The sequence below is a fragment of the Aythya marila genome, assembly GCF_965140915.1.
Source record: "Aythya marila genome assembly, chromosome: 6".
Classification (NCBI taxonomy): domain Eukaryota; kingdom Metazoa; phylum Chordata; class Aves; order Anseriformes; family Anatidae; genus Aythya; species Aythya marila.
In genome coordinates this window covers 13,815,400-13,836,035 of record NC_139047.1, presented here as the reverse complement: position 1 = coordinate 13,836,035, position 20,636 = coordinate 13,815,400, and the positions used below count along the sequence as shown (strand labels likewise).

General features: G+C 42.5%; 1 protein-coding gene across 5 annotated transcripts in view; it reads right to left on the bottom strand.

Moving 5' to 3' along the window:
* The window catches only part of RAPH1 (Ras association (RalGDS/AF-6) and pleckstrin homology domains 1), an 87,441-nt gene extending 77,010 nt beyond the window's left edge, over positions 1 to 10,431 (bottom strand). For 3 of the 5 annotated variants that reach the window (XM_082763069.1, XM_082763065.1, XM_082763068.1), the window contains exons 1-3: positions 10,198 to 10,431; positions 8,187 to 8,255; positions 1,411 to 1,483 (exon numbers count right to left, since the gene is read on the bottom strand). The gene's annotated coding sequence lies outside the window, so the exon portion shown is untranslated. The remainder of the gene's footprint in view (positions 1 to 1,410; positions 1,484 to 8,186; positions 8,256 to 10,197) is intronic. The other 2 variants (XM_082763066.1, XM_082763067.1) reach the window with 1 other exon arrangement.
* Positions 10,432 to 20,636: the final 10,205 nt, after the last annotated feature.

Genomic DNA, 20,636 nt, shown 5'->3' with positions numbered 1-20,636 from the left:
TCATTATTTACTACTGTTAATACACAAGCCTCAAACCAAACGTTCAAACTAGTTCCACGTACACAGACAATTGTGAATGCGCACAGGACCAGACTACTGCTACTCTCCCTGCTCCCCACCCCAGGGAAAGGTTGCTACTAACATTATAGAGGGAAGCAGAACTTCTAAAGTTATGAAAGAAATGCCAAATAAACTAAGGGCTTCTTTTACTGGACCTTAAATTCCCCCTTGAGCTGTCTTCTTTAGCTGAATAGATGAGTCCATCACAGCACTAAAAGCCATAATGAGTAGTGTCAGGCAAATTTTTTCATTTTCTTTCCAAAAAGTGAACTAATCATTTAACTTTTTAACTGGTTAACCACCTACATATTCCAAATTTTATATGTACTTAATCATACTTTAAAAACAAAGCAAAAAAGGAAACAAGAAGCCTTGTTTTTTGAATATATGTTAATTCCATGTTACTGTCAATCATACCACCTGAACCTTGCTTAAATACCAACATTTTAAGGAAAGCAACCCTGCAGAAGTCATTTTAGGAATGAAGAAGCAGCTGCCAAATCTGCTAGCAGGCTATGCCTTCTCAACTCCTATGGCACAGCACAGCACAGCGAAACCATGTTCAGTTGTAAAATCAAGTATTTAAATCCATACTGGAAGGCAAAAAGAATGCAGACAACATAAGGTCAGCTGTAATTTTTAACATTTTCATGAGAGCACAACTGGCCATTTATCTTGCCTTCTAACTCACTCAAAGCAGCAAAAATAAAGATTTAGGCAGCATCAACTGGAATGATGGTCTACACGAGACATACCAAGGTCTCCTAACGTTGTATCATGTTTAATCAGATCGTGTATGTAGAAATACTGTTGTCAAATGCTCACAGCCTGTCAACAGCTGTATCCAAGAGAATTCCAGACTAAATGGATCTTAGGAAGTTAATAATGAGCAAACATACAGAAAGTGCATGCGTGTCTGTGTGTTCTGGTCTTCTAGTATCAAGTAGAGTACATTTAAAAACAAACAAACAAACAAAACAAACAAACAAAAAAAAACCACACCAAGATTGTGCACCTCCAAGAAGGAAAAAATCAAACAGATGGAGACCAAGCTTAGAAGGCAGGGATTTTATTCTCTGCATCAAGAAACAGAAGAGAAAAAACAAAACAAAACAACAAAAAAAGCACTGTTGGTAAGACACCTCTTCAAAGCTCACTTTCTTTGGTTCTACAAACACATAGGACACACCAACCTAATATTTATTTGAAAGATCTAGGCACAGAAGAAAAAGAGACAAATAAAATCACTCCCCAGTGTTCGGAGACTGACAGTCTATGCAAGCTAACTTCCTATATGACAGTGGTAAATATTGCCCAGTACTTCAGGAGAATGAAAACTGAATGACCCACCTTTTCAAAAAGAGATGCCCAAGTCATCACATTTCAGAAATGAAACACACCACTGAAGTTGAAAGTGCACCATCTGAAAAAAAAATTGTTTGCTCTATACTGGACTTTCAACCCTACAACGAGCACTAGTCATTCCAGGAATATTCCATTTCAGCTGATAAAAGATAATTTAGGGAGCTTTTATTACAAAGCAGTAATAAATCATTTCAAGGGGGTGTTTGTTTGTTTTTGAGAAGCTTTCTGACTTTTTGCACAGATTAAAACTAAACATGGATAATATCACAATAGATTTCATTTAAGCCAATCGGAAGCATTTGAATGGATTTTTATTGTTTATTTCAATTTTAGCAATAAACTCTGATTTTCACTAACTAGGATAGCAAGCACAAAAGCTTAAGCTAAACGATGCACTATCAATAGCACTTTAGGTAATAAAGAGCAGTCTTCACAAAGACACTGCATGTTTCACTTTAAGAACTGCAATGTGAATATGTGGTTCCTCCTAAGAATTTCATTCATTTCCCCATTGCTTTGATTTTCTGCTCTGCCAGCTGCTAGAAGGAAAGACAACATTCATACTTCTTTCTCTGTGGCCCTCTTTCTCCTTCCATGTCACTGCTGAAAATGAGACTTCACTTCTGCTACGCACCTTCTAGAGAATTAGTGAGCTCTCTAACACACAACAACAACACATTTCATTAGGAAAACAATTTCTTTCCTCCCTACCTAAACAGGAATTTATCGTTGGTACTCACATGAATCTGGCAAATAGCCTTTCAGTTTCATGGAACTTATAAGATATCACTAAGTTACTTATTGATAGACAAACCTGAGTAAAGGTGAAACAAAAAGTGATCCTTCTGTTCCCCAGCTACAGACAGCTGTTTTCCTTACCTATGACATGCTCAGAGACAGCCAAAGCAACTGACAAGTTTAAGTCAGTATTAGTACTTTGCAAAGTTACTACTGAGTGAAAACTACTAGTCTTTTTTTGCTGTTACCTAAACAAAACACCACTAATTAATAATAGCTAAAATTGCTTTTCTTAAGCCATCAGAAACAACTATTGCAATCCAAACCACTAAAAAAAAAAAAATAAAATGTTCTATTAAACACATTTGTATAAGTCTTTAGTCACCTGTGAACAACGATTGTAGGCACCTGGGAAGTCCAAACCCGCGTTAGTATACTAAAAGTAAAGATTCCAACAACTGTTAACTCAACTTTAGAGGGTGCAACAAGATCACAGCGATCTTTCTGCTAGTAAGCAAGACAGCAAGAAACAAAATGGCTAAACGATAAATAAAAAGAGCTTGGAATGCTTGGCTTCTGGCACAGAATCAAAAATCCCATGCAAGATGCCTCATCGCTATATAGGCATGAGCTAAGCAAGTCAGTATGAAGTCCAAAACAACCATACATGAACAGGAAACTGCCTAGGAATAGCCAACAGCATAATACCAAATACTGAGGCTTTATTTTAGAGGCGCAGCCCATCAGCAATGTGCCTTACAGAGAACAACCGGGAGGAACCGCCCTGAGCAGTGAACCCTGCCCTTGCTTCTGAAGGAAGCTAGAATCGATACGCCAATTATGTCACATACAGCATCTTGTCCTTTAACCACTGGTAGGATGTCTTAACAAGCTTCCCATGACAATTTCACCTTTGAAAGGTTATTGCTAAACTGCAAATATTAGCTTAATTCATGAGATGTTTGAAAACAGCCTGAAAATTTATTGTTTCCAATATTCATTTAGAATCCACCTCAGTTTTGTAAATCAGCTTTCACAAAACAAGCATAGGTAACATGTCACCTGGATGTGCAAATGAACTCATTTATGAAATCATGGTGCATTAATATTTTCTACAAATGATTCTGAAGCTCTAGACAGATGCCTTTTAATGCTCTTAAGATGCAAACAGCAGCCTGGAAAGGAGTTTGTCACTATTTTTAAAAATGTGTTTACATCCCAGGCTTAAGAGAACCACTCGGTTTGCTGAAGTATATAAACACTGTCTAGAAAGATATATACAAAGTTGCAGCTTCTCTTCCTCTCTCAACAGCTCCCCTGTCAATTTCTACCTTTTACTACAGCTGATCACCCCTCCAATTGTACTAGTCTGGCATGTTGCGTATCACCTTGTAAAGCGGGTTACAGAACTTCTGTGGAATTCATCTCCCCAGTCTCATTTTATAAGGATACTTCGAATGCACAACAGTTTAGTGGACACTAAAGCTAGGTAACATCTAAATACATTTCAGCTAGGAAAAGCAGGAGGAAAAAAATGATCTCTAATTTTAACTGCTTCTCTTAAGCTCTATTAATACCATTTCATTATGTGACCTGCTAAAGAAACAATGAGCGGAAGATAAAATTCTCACGACTGGGTCAGCACCATCAGGGGCGCAGACAGGGAGAAGTGCAATGCTGAGGCTATCCCTGGTATAACAAATTCACCTGTATAAAGACTAACGTTTGGAAATTTTTGAATACTGGACGAAGCAACATTCCTTCCTCTCCAAACAATACGTAGATTTGTTTTGCTAACGCTATCTTCTTCAGCCCCTATAATGAAACCTATCAGTGACATCTCATCATGAAAAGAGGGACTGACAGAAAGCCCACAAGCATGCACCCAAGTCATTCCTTCTGAACGTTTGTCTTTTTACTAATGGTATATTGTAAAGATCAATTCAGCTACTTCACAGAGCTAAGGATAAAAGTAACACTACAAGTCTAAAAGCTCTGAGGAAAATCTGTCAAACGGTTTCAGTATGTTTTATCAACAGTTAAACTAATCAAGCAGGCATTTTGAACAATGGGTTATTTTATCGTAACAGTCAATGGAAAGACTGAAAAGAAATACAGAAACATTAAAGAAAACTTAAAGAACGTTTTCAGCACTGATTAAAACAACATGATTGGGGCAAAACTGTCTTACCACCATCTGAATGTTCCAAAAGAACAAAATTCCATAACAGAAAATAAGAAGGGAAAAAAAAAAAAGTGAGTTCTATTTTTGTAAAGGTAGCATATTTCACAGTATGGAGTAACTCACTCAGCTTTTAATGTTGCACTTACACTCAGCAAGCAATTTCATAATACATATTGAAGAGATTTAACTGTGTCAATGATAACAGAGTAAGGATTCAACTGTTTGAGACAGGATTATTTTATTATCAACCCTTAACATACTTTATTTGCACTTCTACCACTATTTAGCAACACAACCTTCACAATTCAGTCTTACAAGCAGATGATGCAAATTTACCAGTTACAGTTTCAAAAGAATAGCAATTAAGTCTTTGAGACATTTCCAAAAAGATTTTTTTTTTTTCAATCATGAAAATAGACACTCCTTCAGAAAATGAAGAAAAAATCTGCAGTAGTTATTGAAGGTTCTGCAGAACTTCCTGGAGGAACCTAAAGTTTTTCACAAATCACTGAGAAACACTGGCAGGATAGTAGAAACACAAATTTTTGGCTTGACAACAGTTTCCAGCTTAAGGGAGCACTCTTACCAGCACTCTGTAACCAAGTTCAGACATTAAGACTGGGATGACATTGAATTAACTACTACTTCTATGCTAAAAACAGCTGTTCTTAAAGCATCAAGATTAAGTCTACTCGTGTCATTGGAAAACAACAAGCTCCACTAGGAGCCTTTTCTTAAGGAGCAAACTATTACACTGTTCCTTCCTACTGGCAAAGTCACTAAGGCAACAACTAAAAAACACTACCAGAAACAGAGGTATTGCACACCTCACCTCTGAGCACAGAGCAGATACACTTGTTGGTTTTTAACCAACTACTAAGGACAGAAAGATATGCCAAGAACACTACAGATCCTATAAAGCACAGCAAGTTGCTAAGTCTTTGGGGAGTGGGAGGGACGACATGAGACAACCAAGCACTGGCAGTGGGAGAGGACCCTGTGCCATCCGCTGCCTTCAGCTCTCGCTAGCCTGGGACAGCTCTTTCTGTCAGTCCCAATGCAACCGCTCCCAAAGCTGTTTAAAGGGGAAGTTGTCAGACAGTAGTAAGGATACAGGAGGCTGGGGGCAGATAAATCTGTACCTGTTTTATTTCACGCATTTTCCCACTCTGTACGTACTTTGTTTCTTTGAGAGAAACAAGGTTCTGTTTAAGCTTTCCAATGACTTCTTAAATAAAAGTGCAGTACTGACACAATAAACTGATCAGAGCTGTAAAAATTAGAGAGCATTGTCACCCTTCACACTTTTTGTTTCTTTCTAATCCTTATCCAACAGAAATCAGCTTTTGTACTGTAATAAACTGTAGGAAGCAATAAGGTGACTTGGATCTATGTTAACACAGCTCAAGCAAAACAGCTCTCATCTAACACATGAACACAACTTGCTGTTCCCAGCACCTACACTCCCAGAGTACTGGCCTCCTTGCAACAGCTCTGGAAGATTTCAGCAGAGTTCATATGTGGTAGTTAGAACAATATAATACTGACATTTCAGCAACAGATGATGCTTAAGAGTTTTTAAAAGACAAGAATGATCCTTATACAATTAACCATTTGCCCTATTCAACATTAGTGCACTTTTAGCAGCAACTTGAGCTCTTCAACAAACTAAAATATTTACTCAAAAAAATAGGTATCATAACAATTTGTTACTGTATACAGTAATCCCCCCATTGAACTCTAAAAAACATTTTCATATAAAAACTTACATTTTACAGCCTGCTTTCCTAAAAAAGAAACACCAGAATCAACGAAGACTCAATCATCTTTCTGACTATGGCAGTTTAAATGCACATGGTAAGACTAGTAATACAGTAACGGGTAAAAAAAAAACCTCTCTTCTATGGTTAAAAATTTTTCAAAAGTATTTCTTTTTAGTAGCTCTAGAATTCCCAACCTTCCCTCTGCCCCTCCTTTCTCTCTCTCTCTCCCCACCTCTAGCATTCAGCCAATTCATTATTTAATTAAGTGGCAAGAAATAACTTCCCTGATATTTAACCTCAGGCCAATCTCACGCACATGGTCTTCTTCCATTTAGTTCCTAACAAATTGAGTGACAGTGCACAGAACAAGACATTTCAAGTGCTCACTCTTCATTAGCAAATTAAAGAAAAAAATAACCAAACTCAAGAAAAGTATTATTTATGTAACACCTGATATGAAAGATTTTAACTAAAGACTGTCCTACCACATAAATAAAATTATTACTTAGGACAAAATTGAGAAGTGACTAACTCTTTGAAAATTCAAAAACTATCAGTGAATACACTTTGGTGCAGTTGCATAAAAAGTATGCTGAGGATACATGTCTTATTCGTTATAAGATTTTTCAACTATGAGAATGATTACTTGCAACTTGAGTCAAAGAATTTTACGTCTTCCTCAGAGGAGGTATGCTGAGCTAAGTATTTATTACTACTTCCAAGCGCTCAGCTTTTGAGACTAGTATGCCATTTCCAATGAACACAGTTTTTAAGTAACAATAATGCTTGCAGAGGAAAAAGGAGAAAATTTCATTCCTTGTTACTCAGATTAGCAACTATAACAGGTAATTACAGTGCAAGTTTCTCCACCGGCATTCCCTAACCTTGTAGACATTCCTAGAGATGGAAAACATTCAAAGTACATACTCATCATCTGTGATAGCCAGTTGTGATAGAAAAATATTTTGAATACTTAAAGACTTAAAGGAACTGCTCGATAATACGAAGTTATTTTTGTAACAGCTACATTTTCTTAAACAAAATTAACAGGAGAGTTAGTTACACTCCATATAAAAAGAGCGTAGATTTGACTACTCACCAGTTTGCTGACTTGTCTATGTAATCTTAAACCTTAGTCAGCAATAAAATACCTCGGTTGGCCCCCCCTTTTAATAAAACTCGTTTATCTAATATTGCCTGATTCAGCCAAAAACCAACATGTTTGCTTCTAGACACTGCACAGAAAGGGTGTGAAACCTAGTGCTTGGTTTATTGTGGGCTGAAATACAAGTTGGACATTTTTTGCTCTCTTAAGTGCCCGTAACAAGTTCTAGATTTTATCAGCAGATCTCTCAATGTGAACAGATGTTAACGGGAAGCTGTGAAGCACATTATTTCAACTCTCTTCTACTTGAAAATTCAGTAATAAAATTCTTGCAGAACATACCAGAAAAGGCAGTGCAATTATTTTGCAACCTTTGGCTTCCTTTACCACAAGAGATTTGGATTTTTCTATTATTAAGACAGCCTACTATTAAGATTATTTAAGGACTAGGATCTTCAGTGCTATTCTTCACACTATTTGGCTAACTGGCTGCGTGACTCGGATTTAACTCTGTCCCAGTTTGATAGATTCTGTTTTTTCCCCTCCAGTTGCTGAAAGACATTTTATGAAGGAACATAAGTTGTACAAGCAGTAAAGATAAGACTAATACAGCATAAAGATGGTAAATTTAGAGCACAAATTACATTTTTCCTGGAAAAAAAAAAGCTAGCTGATTTTTATTAAAAATCCTGATGCTGAAGGAAGAGACAAAGGAACACATGTTAATATTATATGAAAAATCAAATAGAGAAACAACACAATAGCTTCACAGCTGAAAAAAATCAGCAGCTTGGGGAGAGGAAGGAATGAGGAGATGCTCGCATATGCTGATACTCAAAAGACTATTAGACTCCCTCTTGAAAAATAAAGCCTCTTAAAATCAATCATACTGAACATTACCTATAAAAGTCAACAAAGCTATCTCGTACAGTCCTGTAAATCAACAGGACTTCTCTATACCATGGTTTACCTTATTAAGAATAGAGCAGGATATAATACACAGGAGGTTCAAAACAATTTACATCAATGCATTATTCCCCTGGAAAAAAAAAAAATAAAACAAAATTCAAATCTGAAAGCAATAGTCTCATGATATCATGCAAAGAGGGCTGATTCAAAATTATAAAAAAAAAAGTCAGTGTCTCTTTTCACATTATTTTTAATAACCTTTTGAGGGATTAACAACTGGTAAACTGCATTGCTTCCTTGAATTGCTGCTTCTCGCTTAGCAATACCTTTCTCTCTGTCATCCCATGCTGAGTCAGAGAAACACTGGCAGTAGGATCCTTCACTGCATGTCATATGAGTCTAAAACCCAAGTCATATTATGGAATTATCTGAGAATAACATTTCTAGTAGGGCAATAAAAGAATTCCTTAGGCCACTTACCTCTCTGTTCTACAAAAGAGAAAAATCCTCCCTAATGCAGAGCTCTGTAAAGTAACTGGAGTTTCACCCACTGCGATGAAAAACCACACGTCAACTTAGGCACAGAGAAAGAGCTCTGTATTCCACTAACCACCACACCCACTCAAGAAGAATGTAAGCACGTTATATGAAGATGTAGACATATCCGTATTTCTTACTGTTTAAAATACTTCCAGAACTGGAATTTGTAATTTTTTTTTCCCTTCAAGATGATTTAGGAATTGATTTTTCTATTCCTCTCTTTTTATAGAGAAACTTCTTACCAGGGAAAAGCTGATTAAGCAGACAGTAAAACATGGAGGTTTGCTGTTTTAGATGCTGTGTTATCAGTAAGCATCTAAACTCATTTTTCTGCTCAGTGTTGTTTTACAAGCTAATGTGTCCCTGTCTGGAGGATAAAGGAGTGAGGGGGAACAGATGAAAAGAGGCATTTATGTTTAGAATGGAGCTACACATAGGTATGATTTTTCAGTCCCATGAAACAGTAGTTCTCCATTTCTCCACAATGTGGATGGCAACCTAGAGGTAACAGCCATATGAGACACTGCACTTGTTCCAAATTGAGTGCACCTGTACCCTCCGGTAGAAACGACACCACACATACTGCTGCTTTTTCCCTTCTGAACACCTGTGACTAGGTAGAAAACCATAAAACAACTGAAATACAGGTAAAAATGGCAAAATGCAGGGACAGCACCTGAACACACAGGGAACTATTTTCTGTCACATGAGAAAACAAACCCCAAAGAAAGCAAATCTTCTAAAATAGACTGGTTAGTCATTGGCTTCTTAAAACAGCGTTAACGTAAGAGAAAAACGAGCATACCTGTAGCAATTTTACACAGGTCACGTGACACACGTGTACACAGACACTCCTTCCCCTCCCACCATCACTGACTTTCCAGGTACAATTAGATGTGTGCACATACATGTACACACACACACACCCCTCTGCTCATCGTGAAAACCCACACAGACACAGCCTTGCCTTGGCGCCTCCACAACCCCTCCACAACCCAGCCTGCCCTCACCACGCTGCAGAGCTAAAAGGCCTTAAAGGCTCGGGTTTTAAGCAAACCAACAACCCGCACCCCCCCAAAAAAAAAAAAAAAAAAAAAAAAAAAAAAAAGATACACCACAAAACCTAAACCACAGCGCCCACAAGCCCACGGGGCTGCAGCCCAGCCCGAGCGGCTCCAGACGCGAGCTGAGCGCGGTGCGAGCCGGCGGCTGCCAGCACGGCGGTGGCGGTGCCGGTGGCGGTGGCGGTGCCGGTGGCGGTGGCGGTGCCGGTGGCGGTGGCGGGGAGCCGCCTGCCTGCGGCTGCACAGGGCGGGGACTCCCCGCGCTGACATTGTCTGGGTGCCGCACGCCGCAGCCCCGGTTCGCTCCCCAGCCCGTTCCGAGGGTCGCTCCGTGCGGGGGGGCGCCCCCGTACACCCACCCACCCCCCGGCATCTCGCCGCCTTGTTTCGCCCCCCACCCGCCGGGCAGGAAGCAGCCCCCCCCCCCCCCCCCCACACACACACCCTCCAAGGCGTCTCCCCGCTCACCTCGCCCCGGCTGCGGGGAGCCCCCGGCGGGCAGCGGCGGTGTCCGTGAGGCGCAGGGGCGAGGCGGCGGCACCGCGCTCCGCCCGCAGCCCCCCGCGGCTGCTGCTGCTGCTGCTGCTCCTCCCGCCGCTAATGGTGGCCGCGGCTCCCGGCTCCCGCCGCTCCCTTCCTTCCCCGCTGCTCGTTTCCGCCGCGCCGCCTCCGCCCGGCAGCCGCAGCACGTCCGCGCCGGGATCGGGCAGCGCCGCTCCCTCCCTCCCTCCCCGCCCTGCCCTGCCCTGCCCAGCCCTGCCCCGCTCTCCGCTCCCGGCTGGCCGCTCCCCGCCGCCGCTCCGCGCTCCCCCCCTTCGCCGCCCGACTTCCGGCGCGCGGAGGCCGCGCCTCGCCTCGCCCCGCCTCGCCGCCAGCGCCCGGGGGGCGACCGAGGCCCTCCCTGAGGCGGCGGGCGCGGGAGTGACCGTTGGGCGCGCGGGGGTGACCGTTGAGGCGGCCGTTGGGCGGTTGGCGCGCGGGGGCGGTTGGCGCGCGGGGGACCGTTGGGCGGTTGGCGCGGGCAGCGCGTGCCGTGCCCCGGCCGTGGCAGACCCGCAGCTGACAGCGGGACGGGGCTGGGGGAAGCGGCAGCGCGGACCTGCCCGAAATGCCGGGCACGGCTTCCAGAGTAGCACGGGGGATTCGGACCCCATCCATCAAATCCATACGTGCATGTACGTGCGTGCACGGGTACACCCACACACACGTTGCTGCCCCATCACACAATGCCTTGTGCCTGTGACCCCTGCCAGCTCTAAGGAGGAGAAAAAGTGTTTGACTCTTTCCATCTGTTCTTAGATTTTTGCCAGCTAAAGCGTTCAAGGTACAAAATCATTAAAAACCTTTCTTGTGCATCAATAACTCGCCTGACCTATGCTATATTTCTTGCTGCTCAGCTAGCTGTAGTGGTGTTTCCAAACAGGAGTTATGATGAAGTATTGTGGTATTTCTTAGCAACAGGTGTAGCTCCCGTAGCCATGAACATAAATAATTCAGGTGGTTCAGCCAGTACTTGAGAAATGTCTTCTCTCAGCTGTTACCTGTTGTTCAGAGTAAACACCTGAAGAGAACTGGACATTGAAGCAACAGGTGCAATGGCAACAGAAGTCAGCAATGGGAGTGAAGACTTGGACAGGAGCTTCTGGGGCCTCAAGCCTGCCATCGTGATACATAGTCTGTTGTAGAAACTGCTCCTGTTCTAGACTACAGCCACGAGACTTTCTCAGGGCTACTGTCCTTTGTAGGACAGGCTGCTGCTGTTTGTGTGGGAGCAAGTTCAAGCAGGAGCTCCACAAACAAGGGAATGTGAAAACACCATCTTTTGAACTCATTTCATCAGAATAAATCAGGAAAAATCTTGACTAGCTAAAATACTCCTGATTTACAGTGGGATGGCAGGTCTGAATCCAAAGCACAGAATGGGTGAGTGAAAAGACAACCATCTCTTACGTACTTCCCCCTCATTGTATTCCTGATAACTAGAGAAGTACGCTCTTCCCATTTCCCAGGTGATGATTTAGAGCACAGAGAGTAAGCTACCTAAAGCCAGAGAGGAAGCCTCTTTCAGAGCCAAGGTCAGCAATCAAATTCATTATGGACTCATCGGCTGAGATTCTTTTTATGGGAATACCATGGTTGCTGTAACACAGACTAGCATCATAGCATCAACATAGCATTCATCACCGCGAGCGCTCCTTGGTGAAAAGTCAAACCATCCCATCACACGTCTCAATGAACCAGCAGGGCTAACACATGGCAAGAAAACATTTCTTCTTGACCCTCAAAGCAATCAGCTTATGCTGCTGAAGCAGGAAGCTTGTTTGCCCCCTGCACTGTTTTAATCTAGCGCATGCAGCTGCAAATGTTGTTTTTGCTCACAAAGCTTCCTAAATCCTTTTTTTAATTCTACTTAACTCTTTGTCTTGATGACTGCCTATGGCAATTGGATTCCATAGATAGAAAATACACTGCACAAAATAATATTGAAAATGTATTCTGGAAGGTTTTGCTTTGTCATTTGGGATACAAAGGCTGCAATTAACTGACTACACCAGGCACCTGATGAAGTTTCATCTTACATGAAGTTCCCTTTTCCTCCATGATTTCTATTACCCTCCGCTGCTCTTTATTCCACACAGCTGACTTACTGGTTCCTTTTTAGGTCCTCTGAGGAAAATCCTGGCCCTCACAGATGTATTTGAACACCTGTGCAGCCACGCATGTAAATCTAGGGAAGCAACAGCACACACAAAGGTTAGGATCCTCCAACACACAGAGCACCACAGGGACTCTCCGGAGTCTGCTCCCATGCTGAAATCAGTGAATGACTTTAATGGGAGCAGGGCTGAGCTAATGCTGGCACTTTGGAAAATCCCACCCAAGGGATTCCATGATACTGAAAGTGCTTGAGGCGGGTTAACTGGAGGGCATTTCCACTAATGAGGAACAGCACAATTATCTTTATTAGTTTTCCTTCTCTAAAGTGCAATTAGAATGTATATTTTTTATATCTTTAGGAAAAAAATAGTGTAAAATACCTTTATATTTAGAGTTCCTTACTGAGAGGCAGATCAATGAGTAGCTTTCTGCAGCACAGCTACAAGACTTAAGATCTACCATGCCCCCAAACTCTATTAATACTCTAGATGCCTCTCTTTTTCCTTCATCTGACTTAGTATGACTGCAAGGGGAAATAACGTGGTTATGGGTCCCAACCACAGCAGTTGTGCTACTTATTCATAAAACAAGCTTTTTCATAATATTTTTGGGGGTGGGAGGAGCCAGTACTTTTCTATCTGTCAGTACCTTTAAAACCAAGAGGAAAAAAAATCTCAGTAAAAAGGTCACTACATGTAGGGGTGGTCAGTCTAAAACAAAATGCCAATGCTATGGCAGCACCTAACTCTGCTAGTAAATACACCTTGGAATATCTTTACTTTCTTTGAGCAATGCCTCTGAAAAGTATGATGTTATTTATTCATAATAATTATGAGGATCTGGTCCATTTAAAATACAGTGATTCTTTTCCATAAATGCACTCTAACAACACCAGAGCTTTCAGGATAGGAGCAGACATCACACGTACCTTCATAAGCATTAAATCATCCAATCTGCTGTGGTGTAATGGCAAAGGTTTGGCCATTTACACCACAGTGAAATGCCAGAAGTTCTGCAGTCACAAAAACTATTACTTTACATTAAAAAAAAAAAAGTCCACAATATGTTTAAAATACTAAATGAGGTGAATGGCAGGGTGGGATGGGAAAAGAAATTGGGTTTGTTTCTCCTTTCTATTTCTACTTTGCAGCTCAGTTTGTCTTTTAGTTTTGAAGTAAAGTTCTTCTCTTCCTGCAATGACTTTTTTGCTATGGCCTTACTGACCCCTAAGGCACAGGGGCTCAAACTGGAAGAGCCCCAGGATTATGCAGGTCTGCATTAGGCATTTCTCGGGGATGGGCTGGAAAGCACTTCTCAGAAGGGCTACGGAGGGTTCATGTTGGCCATGTTACCAGTGCAGAGTAAGGCATAAAAGAAGCAACAAGTAGTTGTTTGCCTTGTCACTTTTAACCATTTGTTTTTGTTTCCTCCATGATGACATTTTGCATTTTATGCCGAAAAGGTTCTATTTAATCTCACCTCAAAAGGGAAGCCTATTGTTCAGTGGGCTAGAAAAAGAACAATGATTTCAATGTAAGTGTTGGAAGTGTCTTTCCTTCAACACTTTCTATCTTAGAAAATCACAGAAGCATAGAATATCCTGAGTTGGAAGAGACCCACAAAGGTCGTCAAGTCCAGCTCCTGGCTCCACACAGGACCACCCAAAAACCAGACCACGGGTCTGAGAGTGTTGTCCAAACACTCCTCGAACTTCAGCAGCTCAGTGCTATGACCGCTGCCCTGAGGAGCCCGTCCCAGTGCCCGACCTCCCTCTGGGTGCAGACCCTTTCCCTAACCCCCAGCCTGACCCTCCCCTGTCCCAGCTCCATGCCGTTCCCTCGGGTCCTGTTGCTGTCCCCAGAGAGCAGAGCTCAGCGCCTGCCCCTCCGCTCCCCTCGTGAGGGAGCTGCAGGCCGCCATGAGGCCTCCCCTCAGCCTGCTCTGCTCGGGGCTGAACACACCAAGGGACCTCAGCTGCTCCTCATATGTCTTGCCTTCTAGACCCTTCACTATCTTTGTAGCCCTCCTTTGGACACTCTGTAGTAATTTTATGTCCTTTTTACGCTGTGGTGCCCAGAGCCACACACGATGCCTGAGGTGAGGCGCATGAGCTCAGAGCAGAGCAGGGCAGTCCCTTCCCTCAAGCAGCTCGCAGTGCTGCGCTGGGTGCACCCAGCTGTGCACTGGCCGTAAGCGCAAGGGGATGCTTTGTTTGTATGCACTGCAGCGATGTAGTACAGCTGCTGGAGCTGCAGAGACAACTATACAACTCTGTTACCGTGCTGGCACAACTTCTGTTTTTCTAGTTACCATTAAATGTTCTTTCCCAGTGATCTTCAGCCATGCCTTGCACCCAGACCCCATTCTGAACAGTGCCGTGCTCAAGTGGACCTTTTCCCTTTCTGGAGCCAGCTGGCACCAACTTGCAAGACTGGGTAGAAAGTACGGCTTTCTACAGAAGTTCTGTGTTATTTAACTTTATCAAATGTTTATATAGCAGTACTGTTTTTTTTGGTTTTTTTTTGTTTTTTTTCCATGTCATTTTTGTGCATTTGTGAATTATTTGACATATGCCTTGTAAATCATATATTAGGATTTACTGGAATTTCTGCCTTGACCACTTGAAGTGACATTGGCTGGACTTGTCACATTATTTAAAGAAATAGTTTAAACTACTGCAGTTGTTTTTAACTACCAAGTGACTGAAAATAGTCATGGGACATTTCTGATTCTTTTTGAACAGCTGGAGATGAATGGACAGTAGATTTTTGAACAGTAAATTTCAGTTGTTTTCTCATATTTTGAAACTTCTACAGTTTAGAGAACAACTGAAGTTTTGAAATGAGAAGTGAACAATAAACATTTCAGCATGTTTAACATGTCCCATCCATTGTTTCTAGACTTGTAAGAGGGCCATCATGATGTTAGGAATAATTTCAGTGTTGAGATAGGAAGAACTAAATGCCACATCAGAATAACTTTCAAGATTTTTACTCAAGATTTGCTGGGCAAAAATCCAAGCAATCTTCATTAAAATCCTTCTTGAATCTCAACGTATATTTCTGATGTAGACTACTTGGGAGTGTCTGCTTCAGGAAAACTCAACTGCCTTAAGTATCAGTATGATTTCTCTACAAGTCTAACACTGCACACATGTGTACTGCTACATATGGGTACACACACACAATACAAGTATGCTTATAATTTATACTGAAGCAGTCAGGGATTACCTCTAACTAAATGAAGAGTGGGATTAAGTGAACATATGGTGTTAAGAAAGCTGGAAGTAAAATCCCCCTCCATCTTACTTTGCCACACTTATATTGCTTATTAGAGGATTACTTCTGAGTCAGTGTGCCCAAGCTTTCTGAAAAAGGATCGACAGGCAAGTTTCAAGTTATGAGGGAAATCCTGCAAAATGATGCTGTCCAGGTGAAAGGTACTTTGTCTCCTATTAGCATCTTAAAACTGTTTTCCCTTGCATTAAATAGGCACTGGAAAGCTCATAAGCACAACTGACATTTTTTCAGCCCTAAGATCTACAAATGTACTTCAATAAGTTATTTGTGATGTTAGATTTAAAATTAATGATTTTCTTGATTACTTACCTGACACGTAGGCCTAAAACAGTTATAAAAAGCATGCAACATTTATTGTATATACTGACCAGTAGCAAACTAGAGATCACAGAGTGAAAACAGCTTCAAATGACAGTCCCCATTGTTTCCCACTAACTGTACCCCTGTGCATTTGCTCATGTAGCCAGTTCATATTGCCCAATAGACCCTCTTCACTTAAGTCCTCTTCAACTGAACAGTCGCCTTCCCCTAGAAATACAACCTCTCTCCTCCTCTATATTCTAAAATAAACTGCCTGGACAAAAATATGAAACCACAGCATGGTCCCCAAGAAACTTCTTCCATATGCACTCACTCCATTTTGACATCTGTAACCACCACCACTGGAACCAGTAGGAATACAAATGTCTCAAAAATAGCAATCTGGCAATGCTTACGGTGCACAAAATCAATGCATGTAACTGCCTGTTTTTATCCTTGCTATTCTCGTCCTTCCTTTCCCACTTCCTCCATGGGACATTGTTCCCCTTTTTCTATTGTGTCAAAAACGACTGTCAGCTCTTTAGTAAGATGTAGGTCCCCTGTTACGATATGTGTGAATATCTGGCATTAAAGAGCACTGACGGCAAAGGCAGGATCTGGGCCACCACACCCATACCACTGTCGGGGATGGCAGTACTGACTCACGCAGCAGGCAGTAAAGCCCTCGTGTCCAGCCGGGCTGCACCAGCTGTGCTACAGACCCACTGCCCCAAAGGGCAGGTTGTGCTGTGCTGGTGCTGTGGGTCACGGCTCCCAGGCTGGGCAGCGTGTGTGCAGCTACAGGCAGGCATCTGTCCTGCACTGCCTGCTCCTCTGCTAGGACTGGGGAGCAGGACGGGGAGCGCCAGGCCCTTGGTGGCTGCAGGAGGATGTGGCAAGGCTCTTACTGCTTCCTGCAGCTCTCCTCAGTCATGGCCGAAAAATGGTGCTGGGCACTGCGCAGCTGGGCTGGGCCGGGGGAGCGGTGATGCCTACAGCTGTGTTGCCTTTACATGAGCAGTGCTCGTTTTTTTGTTGTTTTACAACCAACCAGAAATCAGCCCCAGCAGCACCCTGTATGTTCTTAGTCTTTTGTCTGCTTGGATATGTTTATTACACAGGTTTATTTAGGATCCAGCTATGACTGTGTCATGGGTTTGTCGCATACACTGTCAAAGACATAAACTGAGCCCAGCACCCGTGTTTAAAACATTATGGTTGTGTCTGGAAAGTCAGAGAAGTGGGCGTGTGATTTGTTCTGAGCTATTCTTACATCACTGTAAACACATTTAACTAGCTAAACAGAAATCCTGCCACTAAATGTCAAGCTGCAACCAGATCCCCAGCATGCCAAGACCACATCTCTATGGTTCCAGATTTCCCTTTCAGTGAGTAACTCAGCAGTGCCTCACGTTAAGCAGCTGATAGCAGGACTTCTGTTACCTACAACCTGCTCATCTGACCCTATCCACAAATCCGCCTCTCGCCACGTCACCAGGGTCTCTGAGGGAAGACACGTAATTTCTCCAGAAGAGGACGTAACCAGAGCCTGAATTACTGCTGGTCAGAATGTTGATGCAAGATGGTGTAAGTAAGATGCACTGAAGCTTACTCCCATTCCCCAGAAAGATATTTTCTTCTTTTTCCAAAAGACATACATAAGTTTCAAGGAGACAAATTCACCCTTTGCTACATCCGTAGGCCTCCAAAATCTTCCCCAACCCTGTCTGCTGCCTCACCATCTTACTTTTGCTAACTGGAAGGTAATTCTAATTAATTTTCTGTTGCTGTTGATCCTATGTTGAGACCCCTTAGTCTGCAATATCCAGTCCTGCATGTGTGTTCAGGCTACCTGCAACCTCCCATAAATGCTTCCTGCTTCAAGATTTCAAGATCCAAATCACTCCCTAGGTGTTGATATATTTGTTGCCTCCTTTGAAACTAAAGACTCCATGGATAGCAAGGAGACGTATACAGACAACACATGCTGCTAATTCTCTCTGAAAGTCTAGGATTAAAGCTAAGACCTCTAAAAGCCTGTGCTGTTATATATGTATCTATATATATAAATACATCAATCACAGAAAGGAAAATTTGGCAGCATTTATAACTCTAACATACATGAGAGAGTCCTAAGTAGAAAGTATTTTGGTCACTGTAACTAATGCTGAGCTAGTATAAACTACATGGGTTACATCTTTTTTTTTTCCTCTCTCTCTGTTAGCTGCCCCTCCAGCAGGAGGACTGTTTGAACAGTTGGCACATTCAGTCTAGCATTGACCTGGCACATTGTTTCCTGCTACTCGCATTACTGTTCCTCTCTTAGCAAGCATCACGTGGGATGAGCACCATAAAGCTCGATTAGAGTTGAGAGGCAGCGCTCATTTTTAATTTTCTAGGGTTCTTTAGTTTGTGATACAGTCCAAATATGGCTGGAACCCACTGTGTGTATTTAACTTGCTGTGTATTTAACTTTGCCTTTCCCACTGAAATGTGTCATCTGTACTAACGAGAGGAGTTGAGTTCTGCAGCACAAATTCCCTTCTGTCTAAGTAGTAATTGCTGTGCAAAAATGAGGTCATTGTCTGAGAGGAACATTTTTTTTAAATGTTTGTGAAATGATTTATTTTGCTTAAAAAATAGAAGGAATATTTCAAATTGATGTGGTTTTGTTGTTTGCTGCTACAAAATCAGCCTTAAATGAATACTCACAACATGCAGAATAGGGCTGGGAGGGAGCAGGCCAAGGGTATTTCTTAATGGAAGTGATTTTCTGCTAATGCAGAACTGCGTGAAGCAAGAAAAGGTCTCAAACCTGGCTGCTTAAACTTGTGAGCCTGTGTGTTGATGACTAAATAAAATGGCTTGTTTTTCCAAAATGTTTGGCAGGCACTCACATTTCAGTGAAATCAACAGGCATTGCATATGTTTAACACCCTGGAAAATCAGGCCACTTATATTTAGGAGTTTAAATATGACATTTGGAACTTAAAGTTCATCTCCTAGAGTTAAAATATTATGCTAGAGCATCCAAAGCCTATTTGGAAGTAGTAAGTCTGATCTAATGGTTGAGGTTACAGTTAAGTAATATAAGCAATTGTTACGCTGACCTCCCCGCCCTGCCGTGAAAACATTACCTGTATAGTTCTGGGAGTCCCACCCTTCTGGGAACAATGTTCTTCATGGATATGAGCCCCAGCAGTCAGCATTTTCCTAAGAAAAATCATGTTTGAATGCAGCTTATCAAAATAAGGATTTTGTGGCTTGGTCTATTCGATTTTAAATTATTGCACAAGCACTAGCTGTGCAGATTTTGTCCAGGGCAGAGGTACCACTGCCCTCTGAGAAGAGCTGGATGCCTGGAGCCTTGGTGATCTGCTGCCTTGTTGCCTGGACTTCCAGACCAGCAAGGCTGAGGATCTGGGGGAAAGCACCTCTCACAGGCAGCGCTGAAGTGGCATGGTCATTCAGTCACACTGCCCAGGTCCTTTCCCAGTAAATACCTAGTCAAAATTAAGCATGGGTAAAAGAGTTTATCTAATTCATGGAACAGGAACTTTATTTGCTTCTCACTGCTTAGCCTGGGATGCCGAACAGGTGAGGTGATCTGCTTTTCCGAGTAACCACTGCTGTGCTGACTGGCTCTTCTTGAGGGACCAGAGGGAGACGTGCTGGGTCTGTGGTGCCAGCTCTGCTCTGAGAAGGGATCAAGGACCACTGCCCTTCAGTTTAGGAGATCCTTGTGCCTGCACTGGTACCAGAAGATGTCATTATGATGGATTCCAGGTGGAACCTGGCCTCATCTCTCTGTCACATGGTGCATTAAAAGACAGTCCTGGAAGCCAGGGCCCTACTTTGCCAGTCACCATGGATGTTAGGTCCATCCTTTCATCATTATGAAAGAACAATGGTTTATTGCTTCAAACGTTAATCAGAGCATCATACACAGCTCTGCCCAGGGCTGCCAGCCACCATGGATGCAGAGTCCCACTCTCTGCTTGATACTTTGGCCTGCGCTCAGGCGTTGTGAGTAGTGGCACAGACACAGGCAAGGCTCTGCAGTGCTGTGTAGCCAGCTCAGCCCAGCAGCAGCAGTGGTGCAGCTGTAGGCATGTGCAGTTTATCCCCAGTAGCTCGTTTAAAGCAGTGGCAGTGTTTCTCAGTGATGCTCCTGTATCTGCACAGCTATCTTTAGTACGAACTTCCGACATGTAGCTCATTTATTTTGCATGTCAGAAAAGAAAAAGCTCCTTAAATAAATTCAAGTGCTTTCAAAGAATTTGTTATCTCATCATCACTCCCTATTTCTAAATATCTTGGCAAATGTAGGATTCCTACGAATAGCATTTTCCATTTCCACTTACTTCCCCCAGCCATAAGACACGGTGGTCACAGCCCCCCTCCCTGGTTTATCTGCTGGAAGAGAATCGAAGAAAATCACTACAATGCACGCTCTATTTCTGTGTGGTTTGAAAAACGATTTAAAGGGCAAGTACTGCAGAGAGACTGCAAGAGCCTGAATGTTGTTTGTTAAACATCATTTGGACAGTGCCCATGGTGGAAAGTCCTTTATCTTCTCGAGGCTAAGACTTCCCCAGTTGTGTAAACATGTTCTCAGAAGGCAGCTGTGGGTTAGATCACCACTGTGCT